The sequence below is a fragment of the Ambystoma mexicanum genome, chromosome 7q (genome assembly GCF_040938575.1).
Source record: "Ambystoma mexicanum isolate Mex_15411 chromosome 7q, UKY_AmexF1_1, whole genome shotgun sequence".
In the NCBI taxonomy this organism is placed as follows: Eukaryota; Metazoa; Chordata; class Amphibia; order Caudata; family Ambystomatidae; genus Ambystoma; species Ambystoma mexicanum.
Window position 1 is genome coordinate 543,426,143 of NC_090941.1, and position 12,907 is coordinate 543,439,049.

Consider the following 12,907-nt stretch of genomic DNA (forward strand, 5'->3'; position numbering starts at 1 on the left):
AATGACTCTTATAAAACTCTGTGGAGATTTATGAAAATGGAAACCTCCCTAACATCCTCCAGTGCCAAAAAAAGACATTTAGAAATAACACCATCATAAAAGAATTGCCTTTCCCTTCTCAAACCAAACAAATGACTAATTCTTATAGTGTTCCTTCCAGGAATCTTATAAGGATCAAATTGGGGTTTGAAAGTAGAACAACAGAAATAAGAAAACCCAATTCTTCCATTAGGCACTTCAGTCACAGAACTCCTTAGGTACTGGGATGAAGAAGAGGGCTGAAGAGGCACAATGTCGCAGTGAGTGGCCAGCTAATTAGTGTAGATGACCCACACCTGAGGGTGATATGCGTAAAAAGGCCCCCTCATGTGCAGGCCATAGAATTCATATTGCTGGTGAAGAGCAGAGGAAGTCAGAAGCAGAAGGCACGTAGTTTGTGTTGGCAGCCCAGACAGAAGCTGGAGGAAAGAGGACACCGGGACCACTGCAGGGCAAACACAAGCTGCTGGTCCTGAGAGGGTCTGTATACCCAGAAAGTTGACGTGCAGAGGTTGCGCAGCGGGAAGGGAACAGAAGGAAGGCTTTCCCCCTTGTGACCCGTTCTGCAGAGACTGTGTAGCGAGAATTAGGCTGTTTCAGGTGGCTGGCGTGCACCTGTGGGCCTCAAGGATGTGTCTAGTGGTTGGTGTGCACCAGAGGGTCTCCGGAGTGAAAGAAGCTCCAAGTGGAAGTGGCGTTAACAAAAGGCATACTTACCGAAGAGGTTTGCTGAGATGTGAAGAGCCAACACAGCAGAAGTCCTGTGCAACGGGAGGGGAACAGAGGCACGTGTGTAAACCAGTGAGTTCATAGAATGTCAGTGACCCCGGAGAGCTGAGGGCCCGCTCGCAGGTGGGAAGCAGGTGCAGGAGTGACAGAAGCTTGCCTGGAAGCAGAACGACTGCAAAGCAGTACTCGTGTGGGAGCTGTAGTAGAAGTAGACCAAGTGCAAATCAGCACTTGCATGTGAATGGAAGTAATCCACACATTTGTTTTGAATATCAAACCATTGTAAAACAGCAAAAGCAACACCTGCATAAGAGTGACAGTGGATCCCAAGTTATCTTTAAATACCAAACTGGGGAACAACAGCAAAACTCTAAAGTTTCTAAGCCAAATGACTAATCTTGAAAGTGGGAGTTTGAGGAAAATCCAACCAACGGTGGGGGTGACTTTATTAAGAGTTAATCAGCATTGCCCAAGCCAAGAAACACTGGAAGTAAGATAAACACAGTGTATCAAATATTGCCAACAGCAGAAGGAGGCTAATGCAGGCATACAACCTGCGTACCAAGAAACCCTATCATCCTATCCCTGTCAGTCTTTGGTTCGTTGTGAAGTGAAGAAACAACAGTGGCAAAAAGACTGCCCTTCTGGGAACAGATAGCCAGAAGGAGAGGAGAAGCATTTGCAGAAAAGTATTAAAGAGCATCAATGTGAATCTTGTCTTCCTTGAAAAGTTGTTAACAGTTTTGAAGCTGTCCTTTTTTCAACACTGTGAAGCTGTTGTAACCTCTTGTCAGTTGACATTGACCACAAAAAGCAATTGTTGTGAAATGCTGCTGGACCAGGGGAGTGTGCCCGAGAGACAAACCTTTAGAGATTGTAGACCTGGTAATGAAGCGGACCAGGTGGAAGCTGGAGAACTGCTACCAGGTGGTCCTGACAGACATTTCATATTATTATTACTGGAGGATGAGCCAAGTAGGGCTGTAGAGAAGTTATATTTTCTGGAGTTGTTAAATCAGCAAATCATCCTGACCATTATAAACATTGTTGATATTGAGGAACTAAGAACCTGTTTAAAAAACAAGGATCTTATAACCTATGTGTTGGAACTTTGGTTGACAATTTGAAGTTACATGAGACTGTATTGGAACTTTGTTGCGAATCAGGATTTCGTTGTGATCTTTTCTTGAACTGTGAAGCAGAATCCCTGTTTATTTGTTACATGTTTATGTGTGAGGGACAGATATCATCTGTGTTTTCTTTTATTTTAGGGAGGGAAATACTCATCAAGGTAAGGATAGTGGAGTGTTCATTCAACCTTATATTACAATAAAATGAATTACATATGTTGAGAAAACTTCACAATGTGGACCGCCTCAACATTTGTGACCCCTCACACTCACCAGATTCCTTTAGGATCCTTGCTCCACCTCCTTGTCAGCGCCTTAGTTCCATGCCATCAAGTTGCTCAGTTCTGCTTGCTCTTCTTCCACCCCTCACCCTATGACCTCTCTGACCGCCCCTGGGAGGGCCAATCTGCATGGGACTCTGCTTTACCAGCAGAGCAGGCAGAGGCCACCTTTTCCGCATCTCTTGCTGGGACCCAGAGAGGAGGGGGGGAGGGGGGGTTTATAGTCTTTACCCCAAGCCTGCCCAAGGTTCCAGGATCCTGTCCACTCCACTCCTGATGATTGCCCCTGATGATTGCCCCTGTTGGAGCGTGGCCACAAATCACAGATAGGGTAAGGAACCATGTGTCCGTACACTTTTTGACTTCAGTTACCCTTTTTGTACATTATCCCAACTTGTTGGTGTCAGTGGACAGACAAGATGCAGATGCCCAGTCTCTCTGAGGGAACCTACAACTTCTGAGGGTCTTCACGTTAGCTCATGAGTTTCACCCCGGAGACAAGGGACTCACACAGGTCTTTGAGTAACTATAATTGGCAGACTTGGCACAACAGCACAACATTTCTGGGATGGGGAAATCAGATGCCAGCCGTACAAGAAATGCTGTGGCATCTTAAAGAGTTTGAAAACATTGAGTTTTGTTCTTATCCATGATACAAAGCCTTGCAAGAAACAGCATGGTTTACGTAACTCCTCTCTAAGGAAGTTTCTGATAGATGAATATGAAGTTATGTTATACTGTGTGGACCAGGAGAAGGAATATGATAAAGGACTACGATCAAAAACTTTGACAAAAGGCAGAGTAGGATTGTGACACAAGACTAACAAAGCACTATGCAGAGAAGCACTCTGATGAAAGACTATGATGAAAGAGAAGGACTACTAAAAAGGTCTATGTTGAAGGAGAAGGACTATGAAAGAATTATGATGAAAGAGGGCTAGGGTGAAACACTAGGACAAAGGAGAATGAACATGATGAGCTAAAGAACAAGGACAAACCAGAGGAGGACCAAGACAAAGGAGAAGGAAAGAATGAACAAGAGCAGCTATGACAACAGAGAAGGGCCAGGACAACTGAAAAAAAACGGGACAATGGTGAAGGACCAGGACAATGGTGAAGGACCAGGATAATGGCGACGGACTATGATGAAGGACTGTGGTGAAGAAGAAGGACATGGATGAACCACTAAAATAAATGAGTAGGATGACAGAAAAGGAATACAACAAAAGAGAGAGACTATAAAGAAGGTCAAGAACTATGAAAAAGGATTAGAAGAGTGGAAGGACAAAATAACACCATTCTGAGATGCAGCCAGTGCATATCAATAGTACTGACAGTTTCCATGCAAACAAACTATTTTGATTCTTCTTACGCCATCTTTTCTATACTCTATGATGCAAAGAAATGGCCATTGTTGCACAGATTATATTCTGTAAAATTACAGAAACATATGTTGTTGCACAGATTATATTCTGTAAAATTACAGAAACATATGTTGTTGCACAGATTATATTATGTAATTTTACAGAAACATATGTGTACTATCAACCAATGAGATGTGAATATCACCAACCTAAGTTGAAATAGCGGAATTAACAAAGTCAGTGAATTTGCTACCTGTTCAGTGCATCTGCACTTGCTAAAGGGACTACCAATATGTGGCATTATAATTAGGGTGGAACTGCTGCCACAAACCCAGTCAAGGTGGCTAAAACCTGTTATGACATACAACAGATTATTCAGGGTGCTTCAAATCTAATCAGGACTTGATTTCCAACTGTCAAGACAAGTCCATGAAATCGATGCCAAGCACACAAAATGGAGGATGGTTACTAGTCAAGAACAATCATCGATTTAACTGCTGTCCATTGACTTTAGTACTACAAGTTGCGAGCATAACAGACATGGAAACAAGCACTGTAACAGTAAGTAAACAAACTGAAAGCACATTTTTCTTCTTATAAAATACTTCCTAAACATTCTCAGGTATTACAACTATACATACTAGTAAGCATTCCCATGATGTGATACAGCCTATTGGGTGAAGAACAATGCAATACATGTATCCCTTATTTCTAGGCACACAGTTGGCTCTGTAAAACAATTATCAACACCCATATTGTATCCTGAAAGAGAAGTATGAACAAAACTCATTTATAAAGGTACTTTAAACATATATATTGCCAACTAGTTTAACATTGTACATTTGGGGGAAGCTGAAAAGTGCTAAACACAATACAATGAATATCCCCTTAAGGGCCCTTTAGAAGGTCACAATCGCGGAATCAAGATACAGGGAAAAGCTGTGGATATGGCATTTTACACCCTGCCACAAAATACACTGTTGCTTTACTGGGGGCTATCAGTCAGAGGCAGTCTTTCCTCAAGGTCAAAAGTACAGTTGAATATGCAGTATATAAGAGTAAATTTGCACTGGGAAACAGAGGAGGTTGTGGCAACATAGAAAGGGCACAGTATTCAGGGTCATGTCTAGATGAAGTGATATAGTGATATATGTGCATTTTATCAACTTTTTTTAAATAAAGGTTAATCTTTACCTGAAACTGAAGCAGAAGTTTCTTGGTTTTTTCTACTTCCGAGGTTTGCGATTGTTGTTGTTGTACTACTTGTTTCACAACATCAGCTAATGAAGGATGATTTTCCTCAGCCATGTCTTAGCAGTGCACCACAATGCTTCTGACAAAAATAAGAATAGCTATGTGAGTAGTCATTTCATTTGTTCCAATTAAATTAACTGCCTTTAGTTATCTTAATTTTCTTCACTACAGATTGAATAGCTTATACAGTCCATTCCACAAACACAACAGGCAGATGCCAACCTCAAGACTTCCCTTCATGCATCTTTTTTACCGGGATAGGCCGTGCAAAAGTGCCCCTCTCTGCAAAAATCAATAGTCATAAGCCTACAATAACATGGCCTAATGTGCGATTTGGCAATATACTTGGTACCAGCCTATTTACAAAATGTCTGGCAATTTCATGCAAGGTTTATACACCCTTTATAAGACCAAAGAGAGGGTTCACTCTTAACTATGATACAAGTTCATGAATGTAAGATTAGCTTGATTCCCAAATTTTGAGCCCCACCAGTAAGAAGAAGATAAATTCAATCCAGAGCAGATGCTGAAAATGTTGGCCGAACTGTCAACTATTTTCCGATGATTTTCTTTCTACTGTATTTTGGTATAACCAGGATGATGTTTTTGACTCAGCAAATTTCTATTGAGTGTTGAACTATTCATCTGGAGGACAGAGAATAGGAAACATTCATTGGGCTGAGGTATCCTACTCCTGTACACCACTTGTCTAGAACTGAACCGCTTGTTAATTTAATCTTTTGCCAAATTGCTGTCCACTGCACGTCATTCTCTTATGAAATGCCTCTGCAGCAAGTTATATAGCCAAAGTCTTTGCATATCTTACTCTTAGCCCCCAATACAAGTTAAGTGTATTTTTCGGTGATTTCACTGTGTAATAATTGCTGTCACTGCATGTATACAAAAATCATCTGGATTGTAGTAATACAGAAGGAAATGGATAACAGATGTATAGTGAAAACTGCATGCAGTATTTAAGAAAATCTACATGTTGTACTTTTTCTTTTAAAAAGGGAATCCACTTTCCCTTGCTGTTTGGAGGATTGGAATTGATTGTATACAGTAGCACATAATATTGTGAATGTACAAATAAAAATAATGCACAGGGTGGCCAATTTTTTGCATTATTTTGCAAAGTGGGTGAGAAGGTGGGGAACGGAGACCTCCACTTGTTCACCTCTTTTTGGTAATGTCCCAGAAAAGGTATGTTGCTTAACTTCAAGGGATGATCTTATGCACCCTTCACATTTCAGGCAACAATATTTTACTTTTGATGATGTTTTCCAATTGTTACCTCCACATTTTGGGGATGGTAAAAGTTAGAGAACATCCAGTTCATAATCATGCGGAAATACCTGCATGCAGTAAACACTGCAATGGCTCATAAATTGGCGTAAAATACAAGTAGGTGATATTTGAAATGCTGCCTGTTTTTACCCTTAACACCAAACCTGTAATAAGACACTTATCCAAGTTGTATCTGTTATATGTCAAATTCATGAGGCCCATTTGGGTTAATTTGGCACTAAGAAATAATACAGTAGTAATCTATAATGCTAAGATTAATAAGTACATGTGATTCCCTTAGAGTCTCCACTCCTATTTCTAGTTCATAGTCGCCTTTCCTTTATGCTTGTGGGAGGATGGTGCAGGCCCCATTTGGTCCAGTACAGTAATGTTTCCCATTGAATTTATTGCACAGCTGCAGTCATGGTCTAGACCCACCAGGCCCGGCCCTCGACTTAGCCATCCTATCTTTACATCCACCTAGGCAGTACATGATTGATGTCTAGGTTTTAGCTGGGAAGGTGGGAGGGTGCACAGAGAATTGGAGACTATTCACTAGTAGAAATGTAGTCACTCCAGTGAATAACTTGTACATAACCTGTGTCCTGACCCCTTTCCTCCATAATTACTGTGAGATTCCAAAGTTGAACAAACCCAGAGGGAGGTTAGCCTATACGAAGATATTTTTCAACACAATTTGACCAAGCTGGCCATTGACCCAAGGGCTAGCATCCATACATTAGTGCTTACAGAAAACTAATAGCGTGGCAGAGGGGGCATCTTAGCAATTATGCCCAATTAGACGTATCTCTGAAAGGCCCTATAGGCCACCTTTCCTCTTACTGAGAGACCCTTAGGTGGTAGAGGACATTTTTCAACTGAGTGCTACAATGCTAGATTTAGAAACTTACCTGTAATGAAAGGGGCCTATATTAGTTAAACAGAAGTCCATTAACCTAAGTCATTGGCCTTGTCAAGATAGAACTTAAATGCTTGCTTATGATCCATATTATCCGATGGTGGTTCGGGAAGTATGTGAGCAGCAAGATTTCCAGAGCATAATCAGAATCAGAGAGAACTTTTATAGTAAAAGATTGACGAGAATACAGAACGGCTTTGTTTTTTGTGAAAAACTACAAAGGGTTCAGAGGCTGACAGAACCTGAAGCTTTCCCACCCTCTGGGCTTAGTGACTGCCAGCAGGAAGGTGGTTTCTCAAGATACAAACGTGGCCATGGGCTTTAAGTGCTTGTGGGCTAGGGCTGAAAAGTGAATATTAAATCCCCAGCAAGGAGAGGGTGGCAAAGAGGTGACAACTACCCGAAGTAGCTTTGTACAATGGGAATTAAGAGGGGAAAAAGAAAACACCTATGAATTCTTGAGGGCCCCAAGGGCTGAGAGGTATGCATGAGCTAATTTGAATTCCCGAACAAGCTAAGTATTAAAGTATAGGACATTCTCAAAATTGCTGGTCAGGAGGTTAATTTGCCTCTGCAATTCCCATAGATAGGGGTGGGTTGGAAGACCTGGCTCCATTTCCACCACAGAAGGTCAAATCTCAGAGGTTGAATGAGACCAGAGTCATGATGTCACAGGACCAGGGTGCTTCTGACTGCCTGTGCAAAGGTTCGTTTTTAGCTTAGAATTAGGCTATTATGCTTTTTTCATCCATAGTAATATACATGGCCTATGGCAACTGTGTGTTTTCATTCATGCCTATTCTATCACTAATGATATATTAGATTTCTGTAATTATGGGCCAATATAATGTTTAATCCAGTCAACTCTGTATGCCATGATCTATGGCCAGTTTGCGCTGATACACTAATTTCCTGATGGTTGTACTTCCTATCAGACACCCAGGGTCTGCTCCAAATACACAGATTTGGGGTGGGAGCAGGCTTTTATCCTAACATCGAGATTGTTCTGAAATTATGTTTTATATACAGATAGTTTAAAAGGTATCTATACCATCCCTATAGGAAACCAATGTCTTGTTGTTTTGCTTTCTTTTTAGAAAGTTATTCTGTCATCTCCTGATGAAGACGTAACCAAAATAATGTTAAGACGTCGAAACCGGTAGAGAATATTAGGGATGAGGCCGCTTTTGAAGACCTTTGGGGCCCACCTCAATTGTTGACCACTTATAAGATTCTCTGTGGCCATATGCTCCGTTTTGCACAAACTTTTGTGTATAATAATTAATTTCTGATTAATTGTTTGCTATAAATTTGCAATAGATTTTTATCTTGTATTTTTATCTTGTACCTATTGATGTCTGGTATGAGTGGTTTAATGTATGAAGAATGAGTGTGTATGAATGGTTGGATGAAGGTATAGTATGTATTGGATGACATTTTTGAAACTTCTGTGATCTTAAAAATCTTTTTCCTGCTATGTAAAATTATTGCCTGAGTGCTGATTAAATCGTGATTTAATTCACAAAAAATAATAAATGTATCTAGTATAATAAAATTCTGGATACTACTTTTTTGAAATTGAAGCCTCTGGATTTTCTTTCCGAGATCAATTACTTTATTAATACCCTAATCTAGAGTGTGGGGTTTCCTGTGTCTTTCAGTAACATATACAGGACCAGGGTATGGCAAGCCATCAAAGAGCAGTCAGTATCATGAGCAGACATCCGTTCCTTGAAATTTGAGAAGTGGACTGTGAATAAGAGGAAGAGATGGAAAAGTCCCTCTCCACAGGTGTTCCCAGAGATAATTGTATTTAATGAAGTTCAAGGTGTGTCATTTTGAACCGAAATGACTTACAAATTAGGCAATCACTCGGAGCGGAGGCTGGTTTTGGGTAAGGTGCCTTTACAAAAAAGCATTGATGGATTGAGTGCAGTTGAGTGAAGGGGTAAGGTGGGAAACATAACAGAGACATGAGGATATCATATTTCGATATTTAACATTGAGAGTCTGTGACCAGAATGTACATATTTAAAATGTACAGCTACCCGCCTACACACGTACTAGGTGTGTTTAGTTGCAGAGAGTGCTACCTATCATGTCAATTGATTGATAGCGACAGAACCAATAGAGATATACATCTTTTAATTTATGAATACAAAACACTCAATAAGATTAATGTTAAGAAAAAAGACAAAAATGCATTTTGTTTGTACAGAGCATCACATAAAAAACATATAGTGAAAGTCAATATTTTCAACCATAAACAATTTCTTTGAACTTAACACAATCATCATGTAATGGTAGTATTGTGGGGTTAGTAAGGATGTGAGGTAAACATCTTATTATTTCATGAAACCTCACGTTACAATAAACTTGTCCTTGACTGTGTCGACACCGAGAAGTGTGTTTCTGGGTCTTAGCAATGTTTGTTGAACAGAATAAACACTCTGTAGCCAGTTTGAAATTGCTATAAGATGTGTGCTAGACCCGTCTTCAGGACTTTGTATGGGAATGCCCGAGATTAGATGTCAAAGGTAGTTCAATGGTTGACTCCCTTCACATATGGTGATCTTGCTGAAACAAATGAAAGCACACTCTGCTTTCTCTGAAAGTTTCAATAATTGTGAAGATCTACAGCCTGGACAATTGAATTTCGTCCACATTTACACCTCATCCGAGGCCACACACGTCAACCAAGTAACTGAAAGATCGCCATATGTGAAGGGCGTCAACCATTGAACTACCTTTGACAACTAATCTCGGGCATTCCCATACAAAGTCCTGAAGACAGGTCTAGCACACATCTTATAGCAATTTCAAACTGGCTACAGAGTGGTTTTTTCTGTTCAACAAACATTGCTAAGACCCAGAAACACACTTCTCAGTGTCGACACAGTCAAGGACAAGTTTATTGTAACTTGAGGTTTCATGAAATAATAAGATGTTTACCTCACATCCTTACTAACCCCACAATACTACCATTACATGATGATTGTGTTATGGTCAAAGAAATTGTTTCTGGTTGAAAATATTGACTTTCACTATATGTTTTTATGTGATGCTCTGTACAAACAAAATGCATTTTTGTCTTTTTCTTTTAACGTTGATCTTATTGAGTGTTTTGTATTCATAAATTAAAAGATGTATATCTCTATTGGTTCTGTCGCTATTAATCAATTGACATGATAGGTAGCACTCTCTGCAACTAAACTCACATAGTACGTGTGTAGGCGGGTAGCTGTTCCTGTGGCACTTTTTCGATATATATGTTCACATTAGTCCTCTGCCACACAGCCCCCTTAAAAAAGAGGACTTCAGAGCTCTAATTGCTTTGTTTTCACATATTTAAAATGTGCATAGGGTAGACCTGAGGGCTGAATGCAGAAAAGGTGGACAGGGAAGTTGGTTTGAATAGGAAGGTAAGACGTTCAGGTGGAGCTCCCCTTGCAAGCAGATGGAGATTGAGCCTCATGTTGATGTGTTCTACCAAAGAGATGACTGATGGCTGCAAGAGATCATTTTAGTGAAGTGGTGCAAACAGGGAAAAGGTGTGAAAGTGGGAGAGCAAAACTATGGTGGATTTAAAGAGAGAGCGATTTTGCAATTAGAGATATTCAATTTGGTGATGGTGGATGGAGGTGGGGGGAGGATCTAGTTAGCTTGAAAAGGGTGCATGTCACAAAGTTGAGAGCTTTTTCTTGTGTGGAGCAATGGAGTGGAGAGGTAGGCAAAGAAGTAGGCCTGCACATTAGCCCACTTTGCTGAGGACATGAGTAGAGGTAACGGTTGGGGTATTGGTTCAGTAGTGAGAGAGGTGTGGCCAGATTTTTCTAATGCTTTGCAGTTTGATCCTGGATGTGGTGGCAATGGGTGATTAAATGAATTATTTCAGTTTGCTGTCAAAGAGAAGGGAACCCCAAGGTTGAAATCCCTGGTTGAGGGGTTGAGGAGGTCAGGGGAAAAACATGGAAAGAGTGGAGTTGGCATTGAAGTCAGGATGAAAGAAGATGTCTGTGTTTGAGGCATAGCAAAGACATTCAGTAGCGGACAGGCAGTTGGCTATGCATTTAAAAATAGTAGGAGAAGAAGAAGATCTAAGTATCGTCAGCGAAGAAGCGACAGTTAAAGCCTAAGGAGCAGAGGAGTTTGCCATTGGAGGAGGTGCATGGGGCATAGAGGAGTGGGTATAAGAATGACCCCTCGGAACACTAACTTGGAGGGGTGTCAGGGAGGAGGTGATAGAGTTCCATCAGATGGAGAAGCAGCAGCCAGGGAGATGGGGCTGTCCCAAGTCCAGTGCAGTGAGTTTGAAGGCAAGGAAGTAAAGAAGTGTGTGAAGGAGGCAGGGGTGAGCTAGTGTCAGAGGTTATGGAAAGGTCCTGAAGTAGGACGATAGGACAAGAGAGGTGGGCAGTGGTATTCCAGTTAGCAAAGTCTGTGAGAGCAGTCTCAGTGGAGTCTTTGATCAACATCCAGATTGGAGGGATTCAGCAACTGATTATGCAGGATGACAGTAGAAAATTGAGTTACAGACAACCCCTTCAAGGAATTTAGAGCGGTGGAGGGGGGGGCAGAGAAAAGTCTATAAAATGAGGGGTTGTTTGGACCAGGATATTTTTAGAAGAGGTCCGACTGTGGCTGTTTTGCAGCAGGTTGGGAAGTTGCCAGTTGAAAGGTACAGGTTGAATCAAGAGAAGAGATGAGCCGAGGTGACAGGTGCAAGTTCTTCAATAGTTTTACTGGAGTCAGAAAGTATAGATGTTCGGTGGGGAGGTGGAATTGAGATGGGAATTGGGGAGGTGGCATGAGCAGAGAACGAGTAATGGGGAAGGAGAGAGAAGTGTGGACAGGGTGGTCTGTATTTCGGTGAGTTTAGAGGAGACGTAGGAGACAAAGTCATCAGCGAAGGCAGGAGGAAAACGAGCTGTTTTTTGTGGGCAGCATGCAATACAGGGTCATGAATAGTATATGAGAGTTTAAGGAGAGAGAACAAATAGGAATTTGTGGAATGGGAGGATGTGGCTGCATCAAGAACAGTTGTCAGGGTAAGTAGAATGCTCTTGTAAGTTGTGAGGCGAGTGAGAGTAAGGTCTGGAATGGGGTTGGGCATATTGTCAGGACTCACCTTGTCCCCGGTGGCGTGCAGCGGCATCCCGCTCCGATTGGGGGGGGGGCTGGTGTCTTCCGTGGCACCTGGCTCAATGGGCATACATACCAGGCTCAGCACCGATGGCATGCCTGCGCCTCTCCTCCCTCCATTCCCTGCACGCATGCTTGCCAGCAGCTCACGCAGCACCGGCGCATCTGCTTCCCCTCATCTTGATGTGCATATGATGTGCATTCCCAGCGGGCCATGCAATCCCTCACATGGCATTGACACACCATGCCATGCCACGTTACCCCGGAACGGGCTGCATTTAAGGAACCATCACTGTGGAAACTTGGCTCCTCAACTGTGGTCTTCTCATTTAGGGGCACTGTGGCTACCTTGGCAAATCCTCTTTTGAAGGCAAACGTCCCACCCTAAATTACTTTAATACCATACTTTATGGGCCATGAATGTGGTTTGCGATGCAAGATATAAGGCACAGGCCTCAGATCCTGAATTCCCGGCGCTAACAAGGGTAAACCCCCCCTTGTTCACCTAATTGCCCCATTTCAATCAGATGGCAGCAGAAAAAGGCGTCCGTCTTCTACCGTGGTTTGTCGGAAGAGTTGAAAGATGCCCTATCAGTAGTCCCTTCACTTCCTTTGTCCTTTCCAGACTTATTGGACCTAGTTCTACTGGTCGATGCATGTCTGTTGCAGAGATTTGGTAAGAGGAAGACACCCGAGATACACCCAGTAAAAAACGGTAACACTACCTACAGTGGTCTCAAAGGATTATCAACCTATGCAGAT